Source organism: Nomascus leucogenys, chromosome 2, assembly GCF_006542625.1.
Source record: "Nomascus leucogenys isolate Asia chromosome 2, Asia_NLE_v1, whole genome shotgun sequence".
Classification (NCBI taxonomy): domain Eukaryota; kingdom Metazoa; phylum Chordata; class Mammalia; order Primates; family Hylobatidae; genus Nomascus; species Nomascus leucogenys.
In genome coordinates this window covers 87,935,736-87,942,269 of record NC_044382.1, presented here as the reverse complement: position 1 = coordinate 87,942,269, position 6,534 = coordinate 87,935,736, and positions in this window count along the sequence as shown.

Below are 6,534 nucleotides of genomic sequence, written 5' to 3'. Positions count from 1 at the left end.
ATCTTTGTACCTCTCAGCCCTTAAGTCCAGTGTCAGGCCTCATATAAGGTGCTCAAATATATGAAGCATAAATATGTGCATGTAGGAATGAAGAGAATGGGAGTCTGGGTTCAAATTTGGAAGTAAGCCAACCACAGACATTTTCAGCTCCTAATATTTTTATGTCTGAGAAAAGATAATGAAATGTTTCTGTAATTTTCAAGTTTTCTTCTTTCTAGCAAGGGTCTCCCAAATATGCATTCATGTTTTTTTGTTCATCAAATATTTATTGAGCTCTTACTATACCCAAGGCATTATTCTAGGCACTCGTGTATGGAAGTGAACAAAGTCAAGTTCCTGCCTTTGAGGAGCTTATATTCTAATGTGTGGGGAAACAATGAATGAATAAGTGAATGAATAAAATATGACCAAAAATGCACAGCAGGTGGTAACAATCACTATGGAGAAGAATAAGCACACCAATGAAGATAGAGAATATAGAAGAGGGGTGTGTTGCTATTTCACATAGGGCAGTCAGGGAAAATGAGCCATTTTTAGTCCTCTGGGAATCACATGCTGAGAAGGACATAGAAGTGCAAGATTTTGCTGGAGGGGCAGTGGAAATACTAGTGAAAATTAAAGGGAGAAGGCGCAGGAGTAGGCAGAGACACCCTTCAGACTGCAGTGCAGTCTGACACCTGTGAAAAGAGAGGAAGAGGAGATAGGACTGGGCAGAAGTAGAAGCTGAACTGCAATGCAGGTCAAAAAATGCCTTGGCCAATCTGGTGGTGAGTTCTGGAGAGAATATCTCCTGTCAGAGTTGCCACTAGTCAGGCCAGAATGCCAGGGTTTTATGCCCTTGCTTTGCTCAGGCATCAGATGCAGGCTGGCCCGGGAAGGATGTGACTTTGAACAAAGAGTCTGAAGCTTTGACATTGAAGGGGCTGGCAGCTGGGGGCTGGAGTCACATAACCCACAGATGGGCAGCCTGTCCTTCCTTGAAGGCACATCTGAGTGCATGACCCAAGATCTGTGACACGAGGCAACTGCAAAGTTTTGAACTGATGACTGACATGATATGACTTAGTTGTTAAAAGAATCATTCAGGACACTCTATGGAGAATAGATCTGAGGGAGACTAGGGAGGAATTAAGGGGACTTGTAGAGAAATTTATTGTGCAATATTCTAGGTGAGAGATGATGGCAGCTTAGTCCATTACTCCCTAGGAAATATGGAGGAGGAAGTGGAATGCAGTCAAATTTGGATGCATTTTATAGGTAGATCTGACAGGCTTTGCTGATGTATTGAATGTGAGTATAAGAGGAAGATAAAAGTCAAGGATGACTTCAAGATTTTGGCTTGAGCAACTAGAAGAGTAGAACATCCATTTTCAAATATGAAAGATCCTGTGGGAGAGGCAAGTTTAAGTGGGCAAGGGAAGATCAGGACCTTGTTTTCAGAGTCCAGCTGGGCTGCTCCTTGGGTATGGAGAGCTCTGGGAAAATATTTTTGTGGAGCACCTATCTCTCTCTATATAATTAGATTTTAAAATATATTTTTAAATGTATTTGATTTAAAAACATATCTAAACATTCATGGGCCTGTGTGAGGTATAGTGAGTGACATGTTCATGAGGATTTAGAATAATGGGTTGAGAAGAGGTAACTGCTTGTTGTCCAATTAGTGCACATAAAGATTCTTCATAGTATCCAGACACCATCTGTCCCTATTGAGGAACAGGGACAATCTCTTGTTCTTTATTGTCACGTGTGATACTTTCATATCTTCCATTGTGAGAAACACATAGCAATGCCATTATTACTGACAATGCCATGCTTCTTTGGAAACTGTATTGAGACAATATGGATCTTGTTTCTGTAGCTTCCCAACACCATTCGTTTAATACTGGTTATATCATTACTCCTGATGCTACATTAAGCATCACTGGATGCTTCTGAATACTGGCATCCATTAAATGACTCTCTGTGAGGTAGTTACTGTGCTTTGTTGATGATGACCACAACTGCAAGTCTTACCAAGAATATATGGGAACAGGCTGGGCACAGTGGCTCATGCCTGTAATCCCAGCACTTTGGGAGACAGAGGTGGGCTGATCACTTGAGCCCAGAGTTTGAGAACAGTTTGGGCAACATGGTGAATCCCCATCACTACAAAAATACAAAAATCAGCCCGGCTTGGTTGTGTGCACTTATAGTCCCAGCTACTTGGGAAGCTGAGGTAGGAGGATCGCTTGAACTCATACTACTGCACTCCAGCCTGGGCGACAGTACGACTGTCTCAAACAAACATATATATATATGAAGTGTCAGTAATTCATTTTATGTTAGATTCCTGTTTACCCTTGAGTGCTGCAGACCATACGTATTGCTGCAGTCAGAACCCCCACAGGTGAGAGCCAATGAAGGCCTACGTTCACTGCTCAAGGCAAGGGCCAAGGGTCCTGAACTTGTCCTGTGTCTGATGTGAGTCAGCCAAAATCAGAGTGTCAGCACCATACTGGGTAGCCCAATCTCACCAGATCTTGGGATAAAATACAGTTCCTGCCAGCAGAAGCCATCCTATCACCAGGGCTCCCTCCTGGAACCAGGGCCAACATAAAGCCTTAGGCTTCTTAGGGCACTTGGTCACTCCGGGAGTGGGGTGGGTGTGAGGGATGTGGTAAGGGTATGTAGAGGGTCACTGAACACTCAGAAGGAGACAAATGAGGACTGGGTCCCATGCTGACTGGTCCAGGCTTGGGGTTTCCTTCCTAGATTGCAGAGCTGTCCCTGGCTGTTCTCAGCCACTGGAGGAGGATGTAAACAATTTTGAGGAGGGTGCTCTGACAACCAGGATCCAGGTCTGGGACCTGCTCCAGACCTGGGGCGCCTGCCTGAATGGCCATGGGAAGGGGCTCGGGGCCTGAGGTACAGGGTCCGGGCCACGGACCGCTGGCTTGGGTCTGCAGGCCAGGCTGATACCACGTGCCTGAATGCTGGGGAGTAGTCCAGGCTGGAGAGAGAAATCTGGGAGTCATTAAGCTGCTGAGAATGGCTTGATGGAAGGAAAAAAATCCTGAGGTGTCTAGCTCCCAAATTCCACTCACCTATTCTCAAAATGTGAGAAGCCAGCTCTCTCCCTTCCTAGGTAGATGAAGGACTCTAAACCAAAAATTACTCACTTGATGATTTTTAGAATATTTAGCTTATGCAAATCTACAAAGAATTCTGAACCCTGAAAATAGAAACAGTTCATAATAGGAAAAACCACAGACCCAAATCTCCTTAGAAAAGAGTACCTGTGGGGAGGAATGGCATTTTCATTTTTCAGCACCAGGCTGAGTCTAGGGTGGTAACATTTTCCCTGCCCTCTGAACAGTGTTACTTATTTTAGTCGGCTGTCTGTTTAGCCAGGGGAATAATTAATTAACAATTCAGTCCGCTGGAAACATACCACCAAGTGGCATTCAGTAAATATTTATTGACAATGATGAGGCTATTATTTATTTATATCATCAAATCGCAAACAATTGTGGAGTTTTCCAGCAAGGCATTAGAAACTTGTCATCCTACAGTTGAGAAAATTGAAGGCCAGAGAAGTGGGATGATATACCCGATGTTTTACAGGGAGGTGGGGCAAAGCTAGGACTTGCACCCCAAAGTCTTGATTCCAAATGTCTTCCTTGCTTTTTCTGCTATGTGCCACTAGTATTTTTGAGCCATAGGTGAATTCCACTAAGCTACCTCAGGTGCTTAGGACGTTAACTTTTGCAAAGAACCGTAAAATCTCATTAAGTCAGAATAATTGGAAGAATGACCAGGCTGACGTGAGAAAAAGTCTGAACTATTTAAAAAGATATTCAGCTTTTTCCTTTCAAGGTCATGTAGTAAATTGGAATAAATAACCACAGAATGGGGCCAAGCAGAGGTCTTACTGAACCTGCCCAAAGGAACAAACTGGAATAATTTCTGAAGGGTATATTAACAGTTTGCACGCAAGTGATGACTGCTAAAGATATTTCAGGCATTTAGAGAAATATCTTTTTATTAAAAATAAGTGAAATGTTTCCCTTAATACATTTCATGTAAGTATTTACATAGGAAACTTTCATAAATTTATTTATTTTTATTTTTATTTATGTATTTTTTTGAGATGGAGTTTCACTCTTGTTGCCCAAGCTAGAGTGCAATGGTGCAATCTCGGCTCACTGCAACCTCCGCCTCCCCAATTCAAGTGATTCTCCTGCCTCAGCCTCCCAAGTAGCTAGGATTACAGGCGCCTGCCACTATGCCCAGCTAAGTTTTGCACTTTTAGTAGAGACAGGGTTTCACCATGTTGGCAGGCTAGTCTTGAACTCCTGACCTCAAGTGATCTGCCTGCCTTGGCCTCCCAAAGTGCTGGGATTATAGGCGTGAGCCACCGTGCCCGGCCTGGAAACTTTAATAAGTTTAAATGTAAACATCTAACCACAAGTTAAAATGATCCTGCGTTTGATTTCATGGCATATAAATTAACCTGTTTTTACTGTTTTGCTGTACATGACTTGTTTGCTATTATTCCTGTAACTCACAGCAGCATAAATGATGACATCTGTCTCTCTCATTTTCCATCATCTTAATTTTTCATCTATCCAATGCCAACAGAATGCCTCCAGCTGCTTGAAAACCGGAACCATTTTCTGGCCATTCCTTTCTCCCACCACACTCCCACCAATTTTACCAAAGGATCCCACCCTTCCTGTTACCATTTTTGAGAATTCTTTGCATTTGCCTGCCTTTCATCATTTTCTGTTCAAACACTAAATATTCCTTCCTGAAGATGTTTAGAAATACTATACCTTGCTATCTCTAATTCTGTCGTTTAGCATCCCACTAGGCATACTATTTCTGAAGCCGTTCATAAGGCCTATTTTTCTCTCTTGAAATTGACTTCTTCCTCCTTTGTTATCTAAGAGCCAGGGTCCTTGACCTGGCAGGTAACACGTGGGAGGTTCCAGACTGACTGAGTGGATGTTATTGACTAACAGGGAGGCTATTTGGGAGAACAGTCTGTAATGCCCTCAAGCCCTTCAGTATGCTGAAGGCTGGAAAAAAAAAAAAAAACGTTTCTGGAGAAAATGGAGATCTAGTTGGAGATGCATAAAGCCTGCCTGCCTGCCTGCTCTCCCGCAGTCCCTCCCCGCCCTCCTTCCTCCCTCCCTCCCTCCCTCTCCCCTTTCTTTCCTTCCCTCACTTTCTCCCTCCCTTTTTCCCTCCCTTTCTCCCTCCCTTCCTCCCTTCCTTCCTCTTTTTTTTTTTTTTATTCCTGACTCAAACTTGTTAAAGACTTTTCTTGATGGGTGCTTGCCCTGGATGTGATTCAAAGATCCACATGTCTTAAGAAAAAACTGACCAAAACTGTTACAGCTTAGCCTGATGAAATAACTTAAGTTCAAACAAAATAAGGCTACTCATTCCTGCTGGCGACCTGCTGCCCCCATCTGGAGAAGTTGGGAACGGATGTTTTTGATCCATTCCTGCGTAGTTCTTGTTTCCTTTAGGGGTCTGCATTGGCTTGGCTATCTTATCCAAAGGTGGTTTGCTACAGTGTGTAGAAGTGTCAGAGTATAAACTGCAAACAGTTTATTTAGTGAGTTTATGTTTACTCTGAGTAACGCCAAAGACCTTTATTTTATTCCTGGCTGGAGGATGACTCCTTAGTTTTGTGGACCATCTGTTCTGGTACTACCCCCCAGCTTCCCCAACCCTTCCTACAAAAGGCTAAGCTAAAACCGTCTTTCTTGACAGCCTTGGACTAGTGAGAAGTGCTTCCTGACTTTGCATCCTGCCTTGGTAATCTTATCCTTAAAAGGATAGTTTGGACTTTTGATCTCTAAAGTCCCTCTGGCTCGGAGTCCATAAAAAATATTTACCAGTGAGAAATGTCTATTTAACATAAATCAACTCTTAGGTGTTAAATGAGCTTTCTCTCTTAATGAACAAGATTTCTGGAAATAAAATGCACGTGCTTGGAGGAGGGACTGAAATTTTAAAAACAATTTCAAAATATGAACTATACCACTAGGAGGCAGTGTTGACATATAATTTAATTCAAGAATGTCTTCATAGCTCCTTTTCAGGGAAATATTTTTAAAAATTGATGGATATAAAAATGATTAAAGGTTATAATATTTTGGTGGCAACAAAATTCTGAAAAGAATATTAAAGGAACATGCATTTTACACAGTAATAGAACAGCAAGTCCAATAAAATATCATCTGTGAGTGAAAGCTTTAAATACTGAGCTTGGTTTGAGAATATAAGAGAAGTGATAGATAACAACTTTGCCAAAAAAAAAAAAAAAAGTGGAGTTCACTCTTGTTTCCACTAGCCATATGCAGCCTCTGAAAGTTGTGCTGCTTTGGCTCTGTTTCTGTGCATTGAGGGATTAGAGGTGGATTATTAACTCTTAGTAAGAAAATTCTGGCAATTTCTTTGCCTTTCCATTTATTTATTTATTTGACAGAGTCTCGCTCTGTCTCCCAGGCTGGGGTGCAGTGGTGCAATCTCGGCTCA